Genomic DNA, 22234 nt, shown 5'->3' with positions numbered 1-22234 from the left:
AAACCGTAGTGTTGGGACCTCAAATGATAGAGGACACCACGAACCAAATCCGAACCATCCAATCAAAGATTCAAGCGGCGAAAGATCGCCAAAAGAGCTATGCAGACTTGAAACGTAGGGATGAAGAGTTCAATATAGGTGATAAAGTGTTGCTCAAAGTGTCACCAATGAAAGGTGTCATGAGATTTGGGAAGAAAGGGAAGTTAAGCCCTAAGTACATAGGCCCATATGAAATCTTAGAAAGAATTGGAAAGGTAGCTTATAGACTAGCCTTGCCTATGGACTTGCATAGAGTGCATAATGTGTTCCACATTGTTAGGTTATGATACATATGACAATTCATAAATCATGCGGAAAAACCATTTAGCCAGGAATACATATTATTTACACATAATCATATAGCATAGTTTAGATGCATACTCTTTGTTGCGTGCCTTCCCTAGCTGCGCCCGAACCGAACAAGAACAAGTCTTTAGGACTCCAAGTGTCGTCCCTCCGTAGATAGTCCACAGCACGTCCGGATCCGCCTTAAGATTGACCAACTAGAATCGCCCTTAAGGTACTAAAAATTTCGGCACTTTTGAGCAAGGAATGTGTCTGAATTTTTCTCTCAAAAACTCACTTTGAATACTTGAAAAACTTGTTATAAATTGTGAACCCAGGCCACATATTTATAGGGGTATGGAAAGAGAATTGGAATCCTATTAGGATACGAATTAATTAAATTAGAATCATAATAAAACTCTTATTTAATTAATTTATCAAATAGAATTAGGAATTTAATCATTAAACGAATCCTGTACGTTTTAGGTTTCGTATGTGAACACAAACACCCACGCACGCACAGCAGCCCACGAGGGGCCCCATGCGCGCGCGCGCACAGCCCGAGCATCGCAGCCCACGACTGCCGCAGCCTTGGGCGCGCGCTGGGCCTGCCTTGCGGTGGGCCTGGCGCAGCCTTGGGCTGGCGTGTTGTGGCGCGCGTTTCCCTTGCTGGACGTGGGCCTGGCTTCGTGCTGGGCCTTCGTCTAGCAAGCTCGTCCGATGCTAATTCGTACGACGCGCTTCCGATTAATTTTCCGATTCCGGAATTCATTTCCGATACGAACAATATTTAACATTTCCGATTCCGGAATTAATTTCCGTTTCGAACAAATATTTAATATTTCCGTTTCCGGAATTATTTTCCGATTCCGATAATATTTCCGATTCAGACAATATTTCCGTTTCCGGCAATATTTCCGATTCCGGCAATATTTCTATTTCCGATAATATTTCCCGATACGTACCATGTTTCCGTTTCCGGCAACATCTACGACTTGGATAATATTTATATTTCCGATACGATCCATATTTCCGTTTCCGGCAATATCATCGTTTCCGGAGTATTCATTTCTTGCCTGTGACGATCTCAGCTCCCACTGAAACCAAGATCCATCGATTCCGAATATCCATAGATGGAGTATTTAATGCCATTAAATACTTGATCCGTTTACGTACTATTTGTGTGACCCTACGGGTTCAGTCAAGAGTAAGCTGTGGATTAATATCATTAATTCCACTTGAACTGAAGCGGCCTCTAGCTAGGCATTCAGCTCACTTGATCTCACTGAATTATTAACTTGTTAATTAATACTGAACCGCATATATTAGACTTATCATTGAATGCATACTTGGACCAAGGGCATTATTTCCTTCACACATATCTCAGTTAAGGAAGTATATCCTGGATAAATCGCATGTGTTGCAACCGGAGACCATAGAATTAGACCAAAGTCTAACCTTTGAGGAAAGACCTGTCAAAATCCTTGATAGCAAAGTGCGTAGTACGCGTACTAAAGATGTGAAAATTGTGAAAGTGTTGTGGTCTAATCAAGAATCTGAGGAAGCTACTTGGGAAGCGGAGGACGAAATGAGAAAGAAATATCCCGAGCTTTTTCCCGAGGTTAGTTGAGTTACGGGGTCGTAACTTGTGTCTTTTAAGAGGGGTAGAGTGCGGTAGAATTTCGCGCTTTTTACCTTGTTTTCCCCTATTTTATGCTTAATTTAGCGCTTTCTATTGAATTTACGCTTATTTTTGTCCTGTTTAATCATGTAAAGAGTACAACAACTTAAATTTTTTGCAAATGAACGCATTAAAGGTCTCATAAAGTCTCAAGTTTTGAGTTGAATTTTGATTTCCGAACCCAAGTTTCGGGACGAAACTTCTTTTAAGGAGGGTAGACTGTAATACCTCGTATTTTTATAATATTTATAAGCATATTTTATTATATTTATAAAGCATTTTACGATTAATTAGCATTTAAATAATATTTAAATGTATCTTAATTATTTAAATGTATTTTAATTAATTAGAATATTTATTATTTTAATTAATTACAAAACGAATTTAATTCTTGAGTCTGGAAATTTAATGGGTTGCAAATGATTTTAAAGGCTTCGGGTGTTGAATGAAAAGTCCAATTCGTTTTATTAAACGAGCCCAATCAAAAGAATTTAATTCCAAGCTCTTGGCTAGCCCAATCATTATTTGCTAAGCCCAATTCTATTTTCCTAAGCCTAGCCCATTAAAAATAAGGAGCCTATAAATAGGACTCTTCATCATTAATTGAACCCCTAAAATCTCATAAACCCTCTCTATTGCTTTGCTTGCCCATCACTCTTCCTCTCTTCTCTTTGCTCGGCCTCACGCCCACTCGTGCTACACCGCACGGCCTTGTGCCCTCATACTGCACCGCACGGACTTGTGCCCTCGTGCTGCACGCCCTCCGCCTTGTGCCCTCGTGCTTGTCTCTCGCCCACACTCCCTCTCGTCTCTCTTCTCTTGCCCGCAGCCCGCAGCGAGCACTCGTGCCCTGCGCTGCTGCCGTCCCTTGTTGTTGCTCGTGTGCTCGCGCACACCTTGCTCGTCGCCTTGCTCGTGTGCTCAGCGCACACCCTTGCTCGCCCCTCTCACTCGCACGCTGCGCCAGCCCGCGCGCGCTGCCCTGCCCCTTTGTTCGTCGCCTTGCCGTGTGCGCACCCACACACGGACGTGTGTGTGTGTGTGTTGTTCGTGTTCGTTATTCAATTCTTTTCGCCTAATAACCCTAATTCGTGATTGTTCCGTGCTATAGGCCGAATTGGTCTAATTCTCTTCTTCCTTACCTATTCTATTTCAATTCCGTATTTTAAATTATAATATTATGATTGTTTTGAGTAATTAAAATGCTAGGAACCGGTTATGAATACCGTGATTTGAGGATTTGCGTGTTGTGATTCATTAGGCTTGTTTTAATTATTAAAGGAAGAATTTTCAAATTTGTTTATTGAATAAAGAATTGATTTTTATGATAATAAATTAGTTTTATTGGGATTTTCAAGTTAGGGTTTTAACCTAGACCTAATGAGTCAATTGATTAGCATAATTAGGTGATGATTTTAATTCTGATAATCAATTATATTTTCAGATTTGAATAAAGGCTTAAAGTGTTGATTTTTATTGATTTTAAAGACGAAAAAAAGTATGTTTTCGTACTAGGGATTGGTTTTGCAAATTGAGACGATTATATTATTGAAAAAAGATTGAACTCTAAAGTTTAAATAAGGTTTTAGGTTTTATAAAGTTGCTGGAAATTTAATGAACATGAAAATAATTTAAGTTTCATTATTTTGATGATAGGAGGTGATTTCTAGTTGAGTGTTCGTTATTACAAAGTGGCCCCTACGCTTATGTATTCAAGGTACATACAAGTGTAGGGCGACCACACCTTTTGTCAATGACATTAAATGATTGTTGATGATGTGAATTATATTATGTGGATTCATATATGCTTTGGTGAACGATCATGTGGATTAATATTATTGGAATTGTTGAATTGTTGGTTGAACAAGCATGTTGAGATTATTATGAGTATGGATTTCATTGTCAATCATGTTGTTCAATATTTATACATGTATGGTTTGTTTCACATGCAAGGGATGATCATTTAATTGTATGCTATCGTACGGGATGTCTAGCATACTTTGAGCCAATTATTCGTACCTCGTTGTACTATTTATTTTACCACATGTGAAGGGTTAGCTCGTGTAAGCCACCGCACATGTAGGGTTCAGTTGGGAATATTATGTATGAAATGAATTAGGATTTGTCGTGCAAGGGCACAACCCTCATGTTAATGTGCATGATGTGGAGTCTCACTTTGGTGAGGAGGAACATGGTAGTAATTTCACAAGAGTCTTTCTTGGTTGATCACAAGTCTTAAAGCATTAAAATAAGATTGTTTTGGTTGTTGTTTATTAATTGTATGAATGTACATTGTTGAGTCTTGAGTTCACCTTCAAATAAAATATTAATAAACGTAAAGTGCAACCGGAACAAGCTTCAAAACTCTTGGAACGTATATACCTTGAGTATGAACAATGGGGGGAGTCTTGCCGTAAAGCTCGTACTCCTACTAATGATACAAGACGTTGTTTCATTTATAATATGCGCAGGAATTCCGTCGGTATGGCCCGGCACTCGGTATGGCCCGATTTTATTATTTATTATTTGGTGTATGGTTGGCTCCCATCACCTTTTCCTTTATGGAACTTTCTTTTGGCCCGTTCGAAGCTTATTCTAATTGAATTGTGAGTCAAGAGTCGAGTCTTGTATTCATGATTGATTGTTTATTATTATATGGCTTTTGCATGTTGATTAGTACTTAGTGAGTGATGCATGTTTTAGTTTCATTCACTCTATGCTTGTAAGTACTCAGCTTTTGCTGACTACGTGCTTTGTGTGTTTTGGTCATGGCCTTTGCCTTAATGACCCTATGATGATCTATCATTTGCACTTGCATTGATGGGGAGTAGAATAATATAGCAGGTTGGTAGATCGGGAACATGTGGCTTGGGATGATCGAGAGAGAGTTGCATGTTTTCGTACTTTGAAACTATTTAATTTATACTTTAATTATGTTTGAACTATTTATGTTTTGGTTTTTGGGCCATTATGGTTCCAAATTGTAGGAGGCCTCAATATTACATTAATTATGTTTTAAAAGTTAGTTGACTTTAAATTCCGCTGCGTAATTCTGGTAATAGCCTTAACCGTTATCACAGTGGCGGTAATACTTTAGTAATTCCTTTATTTTAAGTTGGAAAATGATTTTATAAAAGCAAGGAATAATTAAGGTGTTACAGAGCTCCCTGCTGATAGGGGGAATACTGATAAGACTGTGGGGTCGTCATAAACCGGCGCTGCATCTCGAAATGATAGGCCTGGCGCCTCCGCTCCATCTCATACCAATAAGCCCAAGGCTCTTCGCTCCAAGGCTGGGAGCTACTCGCTCCTAAATGGGCACCAGGGGGAGGTATGAAAGGCATCTGGCTACCCATGCCTCCAACAGAGTACGAATTCTAGGTAGGCTCAGCATAGGTAGAGGGGACAGCTCCCCTATCAACACCCGAATGCCTCTGACGGGCACCAGCACTAGGACTCGGGCCCTGACCTAAGCTCCACCCGGCCTGCTCTCTTGAAGTATCCACCGGGGGACCCCTGTCCACGGAGTCCCACCGACCTCGACGGCGCTCCTATATAAGATTTAAATTCAAGCATCAGATATCCGTGTACAAGTTTCAAGAATACAAACACCTCATAGGCCAAAAACTCACTTCTATGTCCTTACCAGTAAGCTTCTTGGTCAGATTGACGCAATTCCTCTTCAAAAAATCAATCACGAGCATCCAGCGACGCACTCTCGCCCGAGGCGCCTGCATACAAAATTCAAGATCAATTTCTAAAGATACAAAATTGCAACCAATTTCAAGAAAATACAAAGGCACTTAAAGCTGCATAGTACTCAGGAAGGGCATCAGTCGCTGCCCGATGCGGAGGATCATGGAGAGGCCATTGGAACAGTAACCTCCACCTGCTTCCCATCTGAGTCCACATAGCGGAGAACCCTGTCATCATAAGGGACATCCTCAGGGTCGATCGCCTCCTACAAGCACACATACAATGAACCGATTATACAAGAATACAAGAATGCAAGAATACAAGAATACAAGGATACAAGATTCAAATCCAAAAACTCACCGGCGGCACAAAACGAACAGGTGGGGCAAGCCTTGCCAAGATGTCATCATAGAGGCTCCTCCTATCCACAAAGTTCTCCCATGGGAGACAAATGGACTGGCCCCCAGCCTCCATGGCATCCGAATAAAGCCGGGCAACATCAACAATCTTCACCAGCATAGACTCCGGAGGATCCATAGGGACGAACCTACCTCTCACATTATGCTGAGGAGTCACCCACTCACCCAGATACCACATGGGACGGTACACTCCGGGAACAGCACCCGCCGTCCAGACAAGTAATAGGCCCGCATGGCCGAAGCAGGTGTAGGCGCATCATCAAAAGGGCCCCAGACACTACTACAAAAAACCCTTTTGGAGTCGCCTCTTAACCACCTATAGAGTCACCTCATGGGCGACTCCACAGGGGGCGATTCTATAGGTACCCTCTTTACGTGTCGCCTGTGACCCGACACTGTAGAGAGGTTTATGTGTCGCCTTTTATGTTGGAAGCGACTCCGTAGAGGAAATCTATGAATATGTAGGTACTTTTTTGAGTCGCCTACTTCATTTGAGGGGACACATATGGTACTCTATGGTGTCGCCTGTACTTTTAGGCGACGCATATGGTACTCTATGGTGTCGCCTACTTAGTTTGAGGTGATGCATATGGTACTCTACGGTGTCGCCTACTTCGTCAGAGGCGACGCATATGGTACTCTTTAGAGTCTCCTACTTTGTTTGAGGTGATGCATATGATACTCTATGGTTTCGCCTCCTTTGTTCGAGGGTGTCGCCTACTTCATTTGAGGTGATATAAATGGTACTCTATGGTGTCACCTATTTCTAAAAGGCAACGCATATAGTACTTTATGGCGTCACCTATTTAATTGAGAAGTGACGTAAACGGACCGACAATTCTGTAGACGCGCCACAATTTTTCTAAATGGCCACATTAGATATTTGAACAAAAATTCAAGTCAATCAACATTAAATGGCATAAATTAAAAAAATTCAAGCCAATAAAATGTAATCACCGAAATTGATAAAAGTCGTACATAATACTTTTGTATTTTTACATGTTCGAAAATACTGGACACGAATTTAAGAAGTTTATGTCCACTAAGTATCAAATTGAAATTAATTAACTATAGATAATTATGAATGAAAAATCTACACCATCTTTCACGAACATCATTGATAACTTCTTAAGAATATGCCTCCGGAGTGAAATGCTACATACACAAAACCAAATGCATAGATATATTAGCAACGACACAACACTCACACAAGCAAGTGCATATTAAAATATAAAAATATGAAGGGTTAATTATCTTTGAAAATTGCACGTTCCTTTTTCGACACAAGTGATACTATTTTATCCATATACTTCATGACATAATAACCCGACTACACTACCCCAACATGTTGAGGACGAGGATACTTAACCATATATAATAATAATAATAAAAAATAATGTCAATACATAAAATAAATAAGGTCTTTATTCTCACACCAAAAACTATACAACAACAACAACAAAAACAAAGCCTTAGTCCCAAAATCTATACTCTAATAAAAATTTACCTTAACCACCTTTCACGTTAGCTTTGTACTTCGAGATCCTTTGTATATTTTCATTAGAGTCATATATTCCCTAAACATCAAAGTAAAAAAAACCCACATAATTTAATGTTGCTTCCATTCATATTGGAATTACCTGATGAACTACTCTAAACCAATGAAACTACTCTAATTTTTCTGGGATTTTGAAAGCAGAATGTTGCTTCTGTTCAGTAAAACATTTATTTTAAGATATATCTAAGTGAACTATGTTAGTGTTTCTTTATGAAAAGTGTACAGAAACCTGTGTTTCATGATTATTATGAACGTTAAAATTTATTGGTAGGATAAATCATATTCAGCCAACTCTTGTAGTAGTTTGCAGCTAGCTAAAAGATCTCTTAACATAGCCGAGTAAGAATCTAATTAAATGCAAGTTACAAAAAAAATTGTTTCATTATTTACAATAACACTAACAGTAGAAGAAGTCACAAATATTATTTCTTCCTTGTCCGATTGCATAGAATTTCAGACAGATTGTATATGAAACTGTGTCTGTTGTCAACTTGTCATACTACCCCGACAGGCCGGCAGGTAGTCACAAGTATGGAAGCATGACTATAAAATAGATTGCCATAACTATTTAGCTAGAGTACTTACACAGACAAGGAGCCTTTGGTTATGCAAATTGTCTAACGATCCATCAACCACGAAATCGAAGAAAAAAGCTCACCCTCTTTCAAGGCAAATCACAACCAACATCCAATGATTTATACTTCATAAACAAGGAAAGCATTAGTTTTAAAGGAAAAAAGGGACAGATTCATACTCATTTCACAAAAGTTAATTCATATATACATAATGCATGACATTTTATTTTTTTGGTCCTTATTACCTCAATTATGAACATATATATGAGATTATGATATATACTTAATTTCAAATAAAATGATATGTTAAATAACATAACTTGGAAAATAACCACCAACATCAAAAAAGAAGAAATAAAAGGAGAATAGAAGGAAGACACTGATTAAAAAATAAAGGCAAAGACACAAATATAGATCAAGTAAAAAATAAAGGCAAAGACACAAATATAGATCAAGTAAAAAATAAAGGCAAAGACACAAATATAGATCAAGTAAAAATAATTAATGGAAGAGATGAAGATATATGGTATTCTGCTGCTTAATTAGCATGATCATCATGGTAGGCAGTAGTGGAGCTGCAAGACATGAGATAGATGGTCAGCAGTTGCTTTCAAACATCATGCTTGAGGGGCGGGTGCTACTGCTACTGCTACGCTGAGTTGAACTGGTTCTGGACAAAGTTGAAACGGCATGTGGACTTTACCATATTATGTACTGTACAATATATTTATGCAAGAGGGCAGAAAGTTGATGGGCAATCACTAACAATTTCAGGATGCATCACACACCTGTAGACTGTGATCGTAGTAGGGGCTTCACTAGCTAAATGATAACAAGGGAAGAAAAATAGGAACTCTTGGCCTTAACACTGAATCTTTGCTAAGGTTTGGCTCATAGCCCTGAACATCCAAAGACTCAATGGTTTTATAAAGTGTTCAAGGCAACCCAACATGCGTTTTATAAAGTGATTCAAGGAAACCCAACATATTGAGATACTTCTTCAAGTAGTACTACACTGTAATTTGTATATGTATACCCAACTTATTCAAGTTATAGATATAGCTAACGATGGAATGAAAAGGATGTATCAAGATATCACCCCTTCCAATTCTTTTAAACAGCCAAATAGAGCTCTAACAGTTAATAGAAGGAAGGGAAGCATGTAATCAGTGGATGTTTGCCTACTTTTTTTTTCCATCACTGCTAAAATTAAATATAGGAAAAACACTTAAGGGAATACAACAGTTACTCATCTCTGTGTTTTCATCAACCCCCAACAATTTGCTACTGTTTTCCTTAACTTGCAGTGTTACAGATCAGCTGTCTCCTGTCCCACTCGGAATCGGATACCCGTGTTACTCGATTACATGTCTAAGTATCATACAAAGATAAACAATCTATGTTTATGGTTGAAATGAGCTTACTTGTCCATACTTGATAATTGATACGGAGTACTTCGTACCAGTTTAAATGAAGAGTTCGAATAAGGCTCCTAGGTTAAGGAAACAAAAATCGAGGGAACTAAATCATGAGCAAATGCTTCCTCGGTACGAAATACAACAATAAAACCCAACTTCCTACTTATTAAAACCAAAACCTAACAACACCTACCATCAAAAATCGGGCAATTAGGCTGTAATCACGATTGAACAGAACACAAAACCTAATCAACCCAACAATAAATCTAACAATTTCCATAATTTCACACTATTTTTCTTTAATTTCGACGTATAGAGATGGAGTAATTATGTTCTTTGGTTTCCCAACTCAAACAAGCATAATCTAATTATATAAGAACATCAAAACCTAATTAATGTTCATCAATTAATTGTAAGAAAATATACAGGTAACTAACAATCACCAAATCAAATTACATGAACAGAGAAGAGGAAGACGGACGAACCAAAAGAGGTTTTTGAAGGTTTTTCTACTGCCTGATTCGACGGCTCTTGCGGTTGCCTGAATTATTGTCTCTGAATCTTTAGCCGACGATTTCGCGATTCATCAATTTGTTGATGGAGGATATTGATTTCTAGAGTATTGATGGAGGGTTTGAGTTCGTGAGTATTGCTGGAGGTTGAGCGGTTTCGAGTTCGTGAGTTGTTGGAGGGTTGGGTGGTCGTCCTTTTTCTTTTCTTTTTTATTAGAGGATTTGAGTTCGTGAGTACGGCTGGAGGTTTACTTTTGAATGCAATGCTTTCTTCAAAAGGTCTTGCGCGTACAAGGTGTACAATAAATTTATTGTACACCAAGATAACTTTTATGCAGTTTTTCGTAACTTTAACCTATTTTTCTGTAACTTTTATATTGTAAAATTAAAAAGTTGAGAGATAGACATTTTAAAGGGTTAAGTGATTAATTTATACATTATTAGTGATTTGAAGAAATAATTTTTTATTCAAATGAAAAATTTATCATTAAAAAATAGATAACTTTTACATATATAAATGTAACTTTAAAGCATTTTAAGTCAACTTTTACTTCGGTGTACAATATTTATTGTACAACCATTGTAAATAAGAATTTGTGTGCTTTCTTTGTCTAACTTTAGGTTCTTAATACTATCTTTGAGACAGGAATTTAATTAAAAAAATATGATTTACCTTTAAGAGGTTGCCTATAAACAAAAGACAACACATCAGGCTATGATGTCACCTGTAAACTAAAGGCGACACATAAGGTCAACTCTATAGTGTCGGTTTAAATGTAACAAGCGATGCATATTAGGATCCAAAAACACTATTCACGAAAGAGAGATAAAACTGAATTAAAAGAAACACCTAGGGTGTCGCCTGTAAACTAAAGGCGACACATATTCTTTATGAGTCGGTTAAATACTCACAGGCGATGTGTAAGGTCGAATCTATTGTGTCGCCTATAATGTAAGAGGTGACACATAAAGTATATACGTCCCTTGCAATGTAGCAGGCGACACGTAAAGTATACACGTCCCATTTTATATTATGTGGGACTCGAAAACTTTTACTTTTCAAGTCGCCTGTTCTATAAAAGGCGACTTTAAATGCTTATGTGTCGCCTGATAAACTGCAGGCGACACGTAAGACTTATATTTGGTATTCTATTATGATTTATGGAGCCTTATGAGTCTCCTTCTCTATAACAGGCGACTCTAAAAACTTATGTGTCGCCTATTTGTTTGAGGCGACTCGAAAAGTCCGACTCCGTAAGGTGTTTTTGTAGTAGTGAGACCACCAACAAGACAGATAGCTCATACAAGTATACAAATACAACAGAGACAAAGATCTAGAAAAATACAAAGGCCTACCTCTCTGGCAGGCAAAACCCGCAAAGCTCTGCGGAAGGTCGCTAAAGACACATCCTTGCGCTCCGCTCCTTCCCAAGAGGCAGCAAACGGGTAAGCCGCAACCCTGGGGCGATTTGGCGCCAAGTTCGAAAAGTGCTCATACGCCCAAATCTTCAAAGCAAGCAAGGCATGCATAATTCTTATGCATACAAAATTCAACATACAAGCATACAAGTACGAAATACAAAATACAAGGAGTCTCAAATACATCCAGCACACTCCACAAAGCAGCTACACTCGCCTTGCTCTCCGGTGTAGTCCGGGAGGCGTTCTTCATCTCGTACAAAAGGTGGTCGTATGCCAGACCTCCCCAGTTGAGGCCTGAAACAGCCCTCAAATCCCTCAAAGACCCCAGGAAGCCCACCAGCACGCGGCTATTCCTGCCCGAGGCCATCACTCTACCTACAAGAGCCAGGAGGAAGAGTCGAACCCTCTGCTCCACTAATATGTGTTAGGTTATGAAAAATATAAACAATATAATTCATGCGGAAAAACCATAAAGCCAGGAATCCAAATTAATTGCCACATAGTCAATTAGCATAATTAGTATACATACAATATGATGCGGGCCTTCCCTAGCTGCTCCAGAACTTAACAAGAACAAGTTTAGGACTCAAAATGTCGCCCCTCCGTAGAAAGTCCACAGCACGTTCGGATCCGCCTCATATTCAATTAACTAGAATTTTATCTAAGGTTTTATGTGCACTCGGGAAACTTATTATAATATTAGGCAAGTATTAAATTCTCTCTTGAATCTAATAATATAGAATAGTATATTGAATTGCATTATAAATTATTATCATGAACCACATATTTATAGGGTGGAAATAACGGAGTTTGAATTCTACTAGGAATCGAAAAACTAAATCCATTAGGATTCTAGATAAATAATATCATTAGAATTTTAGGTTTAATCGAATACCTAAGTATTTCAGATTTAACTAAAATATCCAATTTGAGTAGAATTAAGAAAACACGATTACTTGACAACGAAGTAATCCTAACCGGCCAACGCTTGGTCGTGTAGCACGCACAGCCCGCAGCCCCGTAGCACGCAAGCCCACGAGTGGCGCTGCTGCGTGCTGGCAGCAAGCACGCGGCCCATTTGGGCGCTGCTTTGCTCGGTCGGCTTTGCCACGCTGTCGCGCGCGGGCTTGCTGGGCGCTGGGCGTCTCGCAAGCTCGTTCGTCGATCGTTCTTACGTCGCGCTTCCGATTCGTTTTCCGATTCCAGAATTCATTTCCGATTTGAAAAAATATTTAATATTTCCGATTTCGGAATTTATTTTCGTTTCGAACAAATATTTAGTATTTCCGTTTCCGGAATTTATTTCCGATTCCAACAATATTTCCGATTCCGGTAATATTTCTATTTCCGGCAATATTTCCGATTCCGGGAATATTTCTATTTCCGATAATATTTTCCGATACGTACCATGTTTCCGTTTCCGCCAACATATACGACTTGGATAACATTTATATTTCCGTCATGATCCATATTTCCGTTTCCGGCAACATCATCATTTCCGGAGCATTCTATATTTTGCCTTTTGACGATTTCAGCTCCCACTAGAACCGAGATCCGTCGTTTCCGAATGTTCATAAATAGATTATTTAATTCACTTAAATAATTGATCCGTTCACGTACTATTTGTGTGACCCTACATGTTCAGTCAAGAGTAAGCTGTGGATTAATATTATTAATTCCACTTCGACTGAAGCGGCGTCTAGCTAGGCATACAATTCACTTGATCTCACTGAATTATTAACTTGTTTAATTAATACTGAACCGCATTTATTAGACTTAGTATTGAACGCATACTTGGACCAAGGGCATTATTTCCTTCAGTCTCCCACTTGTCCTTAGGGAGAAGTGTGCATTGCCTTATTCCTTTGTCGCTTGATGCTTGCTCATGAACATAAGGTAAGAGTAGCCATCCTTATTATGTCCAAAGGTATTTCTCGGTTTCAGAGTTCAACTGATCAAATAAACATTTAATCACAGCCTATGATTCATCTAAGCACGACCATGCATTTTTCAGTTTCTAGCTCTCCAAGTGGCCTTGTACAACTTTCAGCATCTCATCCTGAATGGTGCTGGGAATCGGTGAGTGTGGGCATGTGTGGCCGGTTGAGGCCTTGTGCCTTAGCCGGTTACACAATATAACATAATGGTTATAATCCACACTCCAACTTATGTTATTCCAACCCTAACCAAATTCTGAAATTACGTACGTTCAGTTTTTGCCTCCGCTCTAAGCTGTTCTTCCCAAAAAGCAAAACACTCTTGAGCATTGTCTAAGCTACGAATCTGAAGACGGATCTGAACGTGTCGGTGAACCAAATAGAGGAACGACGATTGGAATTCTTTGTTCGTGTTCGTGAATCATAAACTAGGAAAAACACGCTTCGAATGTAAGTTTTCTTAACCTGTGCTTTATACATGTTTCCTGGCTTTGGGGATTGTTCCGGACATGTTAATATGTTTTAACTGTATTCCCCTACATTATTATCCCACTTGTCAATTTGGAAATGTGATTTCTTTACCAAAGGACATCGTCACGAGCAGCAAATACTTTGTTCTCTGACTTGTTGTAGAAGTAATACCCCTTTATTTCTTTTGGATACCCAACAAAGAAACAATTGTCAGATTTTGGTTCTAGCTTGTCCGAAATTAATCGCTTGACATATGCTTCGCAACCCCAAATCTTGAGAAAAGATAACTTTGACAGTTTCCCCGTCCATAATTCATATGGAGTCATTTCAACGGCTTTTGACGGAGCACGATTCAGAGTGAGTACTGTTGTTTGCAACGCATGTCCCCAAAATTGTAAAGGAAGTTCGGCTTGACCCATCATTGACCTGACCGTATCTAGTAAGGTCCTGTTCCTGCGTTCCAATACTCCATTCCATTGTGGTATCCCCGGATCAGTCAATTCAGAAAGAATACCGTATTATTTCAGATGGTCATCAAACTCGTGGATAAGATATTCACCTCCCCGATATGATCTTAGAGCTTTGATTTTCTTTCAAAGGTTATTCTCTACTTCATTATGAAATTCTCGGAATTTCTCAAACAATTCAGAAAGTAGACATAGCCATATCTACTGAGGTCGTCCGTAAACATTATGAAGTAGCTGAAATCACCTCTAGCTTTCGTACTCATAGGCCCACATACGTCCGTATGTATTAGCTCTAGTAGTTTTCTTGCTCTTTCTCCCACCACTGAGAAAGGTCTCTTTGTCATTTTGCCAAGCAAACATGATTCGCATTGATCAATCTTCTCTAAGTCGAATGATTCTAGAGTTCCCTTCCATGCGCTTTATGTTTATATGGCCTAATCAATAATGCCACAGATATTTGAGATCCGAATCACCAGTTTTAGCCTTTTTGGTATTTATGTTATATATTTTTTTTCGTATAAAGCACATATAGACCATTTTCTTATTGTGCTGAACCATAAAACATTACATTCAATGAAAAAGAGAAACTATTGTCTTTAAATTGAAAACTAAAACCTTTAGAATACAAACTTGAAATCGAATTATGTTTCTTGTGATACTAAGAACATAGTAGCAGTTTTCTAGTTCCAAAACAAAACCACTAGGCAAAGATATAAAGTGAGATCCTACAGCTAATCAGAAATCCGTGCTCCATTTCCCACGCGTATATCCATCTCGCCTTTATCAAGCCTTTTACATCTCCTTAGTCCCTGTGAATTGGAACATAAGTGTAAGCCACAACCAGTAACTAATACCCAAGAAGTAGAATTAGCCAGATTAGAAGGTATAACATACATACCTGAAGGAGAAGCAACATTTTCATCCTTCTCTTCTTCCTTTCTCTTAGGGAAATCTCTCTTATAATGACCAATTAATCACAATAGAAGCATTGCGCCGTAGAAGGAGAATGATCCCTCTTCATTTGTCTATTGGATGGCGCCACTTTCCCTCATGGAGTGGATGAAGATGCAACCTAGCTTTGGATCTTCCCCTGAACATTTTTCTTGATTTTCTTACTCTTTACTTTTAGTGATACTTTGTATCATTTCCAAAGTCCGATTTAAATTGATGAAGCATGATGATTAACTCAATAACAATGTTGTTCCATCTGAGTACTTGTCGAAGCTTCCTCTCCCAATTAAGAAAATTTGACAAGTTTAACTTGATGTCCAGAATTTCTAATGCTTTGATTTGTTATTTTAGACATTCTAAAATTGAAAATAATTTGTGAAAGATAACCATTTATAAACTTTAGTAACTTTGAAATAAAATTAAACAAGTGATCTTTAAAGCTATTAAACATTTAATTCATGCAAACAAAACATGGTCCATAAATGAATGAAACGAATCCAAGACCCTAAAAGTCTCTAAGTATTAAGCATGCGTTGACTTGTCTTAATTATTTTAAGATTTTTGGTAACCAAAAACCAATTACTAGTAATATCCAAACTATTCTTGGTTAATAAATGAATGTCATAATTTATTCCATTGCCACAACATATGCTAATATTGTTTGAGTTGAAACCACAATCAACATGTTCCTTTGGGATACCTTACAATCTAGGAATACTAAAATAGCACCTCGCTTTGGCGGAAATCTTCTATCTTAGGTTTGAAGATTTTTGTAAGTGCTTGATTTGGAAGGAAAATTTTAAACTTAATCTGTAACTCCCTAATAATTCCTTGCTTTTTAAAACTATTTTCTTCAATAAATAAAAGAAATTACCAAGGCATTACCGCCACCATCAAAATGTTTAAGTCTATTATCAGAATTTTGCAGCGGAACTTAACTATTACTCCTAACCATGCTTTGCAAAGTGTTAAAGTTCAAACAACTTGGAACCATTAAAGGCTCATTAAAACATTAATTCAAAATCCTCATAATCCATCATTGAAATCAATACTTAAAATAAATACTTATTAAACGTTCGAAGCATACATAGATCACCTCATACTCAAACCGGAATGAAATGATAATGGAATGCTTCTTCGCTTAACACCCATAAGAACTGCTCACCATAATTACAAATGTTAAGTATGGATCATCACAGAGTCATTAAGGAAAGGGCCATGACCAATACAATCAAGAAAGCACGAATCAGCAAAGTTGAGTACATATATGAAATAGATCGAAATGCAACTAAACATGCTTCACTTGACAACTGAAATGATCACTAATAACTACTACATGACATTCTATAGGGGGGGTTTTAGAACCTTTGTATCTTTGTATTTTGAAGGAGTCGCCACCAAACATTATTTAGGGTCTCGTTTGGAAAGACCAAAAAGTGACTCTATTAGGATAAGGCATTGAATCTTAGAAACGAATGGGTGAGATCCGGGCAAGGGAACGAGGTGCTTATTCCGCAAGCTTTAAAAATGATTCGAATGCGTGGCACAACATTTTCGAAAATACCCTAGTTTAGACTATGTGGGTTTGAATTTAGAACAAATAGAATTTCTACTTTGTATTGTGACCACTTAGCTTTAAAGTTAATTTAAAGGAACCTAAGATCGGGTTGTCCAAGAAATTATCTTTGTTAAGCGTGGTGTAACCTTGTATTTTGTTATATTTAGCATGTTAGGTGATTAAAGCAATAAACAAGTAAAGCAATATCACAAGGGAAAATAGGTGCGGAATTAGTAAAGTACAAGACCACCTAGAAATGGACTAGGAGGTGAAACCACATTGCCTAGAAGGACTAGGCAAGTAAAGTTGCGGAGTTGAAATTGCATAATTGAAAGTGCAGAATTGAAATTGCATAATTGAAAGTGCGGAATTGAAATTGCATAATTGAAAGTGCGGAATTGAAATTGCATAATTGAAAGTGCGGAATTGAAATTGCATAATTGAAAGTGCGGTATTGAACATGAATTTTAGCACATGAGATCCGAACGCCAAGCGACTCCTTAAGAATAAGTGTGCCCGACACGGATTCAAAGCAAAAATCTCTACTTTAGGTCAAGTTGCTCGACCTAAAGTGTCTTGGATTTTGAACATAGAAAATCTTGAAATATTGGACTTGAAATATTGAACTTTGAAATGTTGAACTTTGAAATATTGAACTTGAACTTGAAACATTAAACTTAAGAGTCTTGAATCTCAAAGATTGGACCTTTTAATGTTCAAAAGGTTTGATCTTTGATATGCTCTTATTTTAAAATGATCCTAGTTTAGGGAAGTGATTACAAACAACCCTAAACATTATCGGATCTTGAAACTTGAACTTGAAATTTGAAAAGTGGAGTCTTGAATCTCAAAGATTAAACCTTTAAACATTAGAAAGGCATCATCTTTGATTACTCCATGTTTTGAAGATGATTCTAGTTCAAGGAAGTGATTACAAACAACTTTGAACATCATTGAATCTTGAAAGTTTGCATTTTTGTATCACATAAAGTTTGGATTTTGTAAGAAATTTATGATTGTTGTAAGTGACACTTTTAGGATTAAAAATACCAACTTACTAATCATTTTTGAAAGAGAAAATCAAGGAAACATGATTGATTAAGGTTGGGATTCGGAATTACCTAGTTAGGTTTAGGCAAGAATTCCTTTTAGAGCTCCCAATTGCTTAGAACTTGGAAATTGTATGAGATTTTGGAGGATTTTGTATTTTGATTTGAGTGGCAATTTTTGTATTACGACGTTGTGTTTTGATTTTTGCCTCCCCATAATGCTCAGAATTAGGGGTTTAAATAGGAGAAGTTGCTGCTAAACGCCAGCTCACGCCAGCGTCCAGCGCAGCTGCCAGCGCCAGGCGCTGCTGACGTGGCGCAGAAGCTGCCAAACAAGGACGAAAGATGTCGTCCTTGTTTTGGCTTGTAATGGTGTACCTTCGTACGAATTGTACGAAGTTAGCACGTAGTGTTTGCTTGATTATTAAGGCTTAGTTTGCGTCTAAAAACAAGCCGTTTCGGGTTTTTGAATTCGGTTTTACGGGACGGGGCACGGCTTGCTCGGTTTTGTGGGTTGGCGCCCGAATTTGGATTGCTTAGTGTCATTTCTACTGGAAAAGGCATTGTAAAACCAATGGGATAGTCCATTGGGTGAGATTGTACTTGGATCTTGAAATTGATTTTTGGAAATTGTATTTTGTACCGAGTTCCGGAATTGGAACGGCCTCGCGGATTGGATTTTGGCTATTGGATTTTGGAAATGTTCTTAGAAATTGGGATTTCTACACGGAGTTGCTCCAACCGCCTAATTAGGATAATGGTATCGTCATCATCCCAATGGGGAGATACGATTTAGGTGTCTACAGAAGCCCCCACTTTGACTGAGCGTTCGGTTAGGAAAGCGCAAGTCAAAGTTTTCGACTCGGGACGGAGAATGGTCAAGATGTTCTGCAATCAAGACCATTCTTTGTACGCCGGTACCTGCACAAAACAGGCGTTAGAAAAAAGGATAGAGTCTACCTGTGTTCGGTTATGACGACCCTGATTTGTACTTGTATTGCACTTCCTCCTTGGGTTTATGACGGAGCTTGGCATCGGAAATTTTGAATCTTGAATTTTTGAATTTTGAATTTTGAATACCCGGAATTGATTCGCTTGGGATGGGCTTCACTGGGGATAAGAGCTTTTTATTGGCTCTTAAGATTTTGAAATTTCGGCTGACTTTTCTGGAGCTTGGGTCCGTTGGGAGTCGAACACCTAAATTGTTGTATTTTTAGGACTTTGTATTCTTGAAATGCTCATCTGTTTGTGTTTGGAGATACAGGTATATACCAGTATTTTCGGAGGATAGCATGATTTGATGTTTGATGCCTGGTGCACAAAACCGTAGCAGCAAAGGGCGTGCAATCAGCACGGAGGACCGTGCGCTGAAGATTCCTGCGCATGCAGCAGTTCAGCGCTGGGCGCTGAGCTCGGCGTTCGGCGCGGGGTTGTGCTATAAAAGCCCCCCTTGTCGTGCCATTTGAAGAGCTCAAGCTTTCATTCTCTTGATTTTTCTCTCTCAAAGGTCGAACACTCTCCCCTTGATCTTGTTCTTGCCTTGTCCATGTAAGTATTTCATATTTTGCTTATGAAATAACCTCTAGGATTGCATGTAGCTTTGATTTTTTTTGTACATTGAAATGATGATTGCATGATATTAGGCTTCTTGAATTTTGTAGAAAATTGTTTGATAGCCACTTGAACTTGAACTGTTGGAAATTGTAGATTTGAATTTTTGAATTTTAGAAAATTTTATTGAACTTTGTACCTACTTCGGCATGGATAGCCTAGGCGTTGGTCTAGAACTTGTATACCTGCTTCGGCATGAATAGCCTAGGTGTTGGTGTAGAACTTGTATTCCTGCTTTGGCATGGATAGCCTAGGCGTTGGTGTAGAGGTCCCCGGCTGAGTCTGTACTGCCACTGGGATTTTTTGAATCTTGACTCTTGTGTGGGCTAGTATAGGATAGCCCCCAGTTTGGAATCTTGACATTTCGTATTCTGCATGATTTAGTATGCCTCATCACACTCGGAGAAAGCTTGCCGAACGTTCGGTGGTTCGAGCTGCCATGGAAGATGCTTCGGATGATGAAGCAGCTGAAAAAAACGTGCCGGAGGGGGGCATTGTTCCCCGGCGAGTACCCGCCTCTGTTGGCACTGGCTGGAGTCCCTCCGATCTAGTGTTCCGACCGGAGTTTCATTTGTCTCAGCGGCCTCGCGCTGGTTTGGTGAGTCTTGTACTGTGCTTTGTCTTTTTTGAACTTGTATAGGTTTTGAACAGATCGGCTCATCCATAGGTTGATGGAGATCCGTTGCGCACTTTTTGGTCCTTGGCGGACCTTCGAAAAGTCTTTCCAGCCGTCTGTGCTGACGCGGAGGCTATGGAGATCTGGTTGTAGACAGGCCTGGTCGATTTCTGGCGTGCCATGGGAGATACTCAGAGGAGAACGGGCATCAAACCCTGGTTACAGTCCTTGCTGGAGCGGTGGTGGGATACCACCAACACCTTTCATATGGCATAGGGGGAGATCACTATCACCCCTTTTGAGTTTGCTATGATCACGGGTCTTCCCTTCTCTGAGAGGAACGTGATTTTTTATTCTGAGCTGACGTGGCACTCGAGTGGTGTCAGGGTCTTGCTTGGCCCTTTTATCGACTTGGCGGATGATGACACCCATGCTTCTGTGGCGGTGATCATGGCCGCGATCCGCAGCGTGGACGTTTCTGCGGAGCAGAGGGTTCAGCTCTTCCTTTTGGCTCTGGTGAGTAGAGTGATGGCCCTGAGCAGGAACAACCAGGTGCATATTGGCTTCCTGACGACTTTGTAGGATTTGAGGGCTGTTTCGAGCCTCAACTGGGGTGTCCTGGCATACAACCACCTTTTGTATAAGATGAAGTGGGTCTCCCGGACTTCGCCGGAGAGCGACCCAAGTATTACTGCTTTGTGGAGTGTGTTGGAGGTATTCGAGACTCCTTGTACTTTGTATCTTGTACTTGTATGTTTGTACCTTGAACTTGATTGATGCTTTGTTTGCTTTTTGAAAGATTTGGATGTACGAGCACTTCCCGACTTTGGCGTCGGCTCGTACTAAGGATGCGGCTTACCCGTATGCTGCCTCTTGGATAAGAGCGGTGCGCAGGAGGGTACCTCTAGCGGCCTCCCGCAGAGCTTGGCGGGTTTTACCCGTTGATGAGGTAAACTTTTGTACTGTTTTGCCCTTTTGTATTTGTACTTGGATAGTTGCTTGAATTGTCTCCTCTATAGGTCGTTTGGCGTCCTTTTGCTGGTGCGCCTATACCTGTTCCGGCTACTCGTGCCCTTTTCTTGTCTGGGAGGCGGGTCTTGCTTCCGGTGGTGTATCGCCATATGTGGTACTTGGGGGAGCGAGTGTCCTTTCAGCATAGTACGGGGGGTAGGCTTGTCCCTAAGGACCCACCGGAGTCCATGTTAATGCCAGACGAAGAACTCGCCCAACTCTATTTGAATGCTAGGGGTGATGCTGTTTGTCTCCCTTGGGATAACTTTGTAGATAGAAGGGGCCATTGTAAGGACCTTTTGAAGAGTCTTACTCCACCTGTACGCTTCGTACTGCTGGTGATCTTTCGAATTTTGTATCTTGTATTCTTGTATTCTTGTACTCTTGTATTCTTGTATTCGTGTACTCTTATATTCTTGTATAATTGAATCATTGTATGAATGTTTGTAGTAGGAGGAGGTCGACCCCGAGGACATTCCCCATGCTGACAGGGTTATCCGCTACGAGAATTCAGATGGGGAGCAGGTGGACGTGATCGTCCCTATAGCTTCTCCTCCGCACCGGAGATCGTATGATGCTGTACCTGAGCATTATACAGCTGTAAGTACTGTTGTATTTGCTTGAAACTGATTGTAATCTTGTATCTAAAAATTGATCTTGAATTTTGTATGCAGGCGCCTTGGGGGAGAGTGCGTCGTTGGATGCTTCAGATTGATTCTTTGAAGAGGCATTGTGCCAAGCTGACCGAAGCTTTCTTGCCGGGACAGAGAGGTTCTTTCATTGACTGTAAAATTTTGTACTCTAGAAATTCGAACTTGGATGTATGATTCTTGATTTTTCTATTTTTGTATAGGAGCGCCGTCGAGGTCGCAGAGGTGTTGTTGACAGGGAGCCCCAGGTGGAGACTTCGTTGAGGCAGGAAGAGCCGAGCTTGGATCTGGGACAGGGGTCCGGTGCT

At 39.5% G+C, this 22234-nt stretch overlaps 1 long non-coding RNA gene across 3 annotated transcripts; it reads right to left on the bottom strand.

The window, feature by feature from the left end:
* Positions 1 to 5091: 5091 nt before the first annotated feature.
* Positions 5092 to 10417, bottom strand: LOC110802644 (uncharacterized). Of its 3 annotated transcripts, none has more exons than XR_002537269.2 (7): positions 10157 to 10417; positions 8264 to 8378; positions 7628 to 7697; positions 6062 to 7275; positions 5826 to 5966; positions 5638 to 5736; positions 5092 to 5556 (listed from the first exon to the last, which is right to left on the bottom strand). It is a non-coding gene; the product is annotated as an uncharacterized lncRNA (long non-coding RNA). The 3 variants fall into 3 exon arrangements; XR_008930605.1 differs by having other exon boundaries at positions 5652 to 5736; XR_002537271.2 differs by lacking the exon at positions 7628 to 7697.
* Between the last annotated feature and the right edge of the window lie 11817 nt (positions 10418 to 22234).

Source organism: Spinacia oleracea, chromosome 3, assembly GCF_020520425.1.
Source record: "Spinacia oleracea cultivar Varoflay chromosome 3, BTI_SOV_V1, whole genome shotgun sequence".
NCBI lineage: Eukaryota > Viridiplantae > Streptophyta > Magnoliopsida > Caryophyllales > Amaranthaceae > Spinacia > Spinacia oleracea.
The sequence above is the reverse complement of the archived record's forward strand: the minus strand, read 5'-3'. Positions and strand labels throughout refer to the sequence as shown.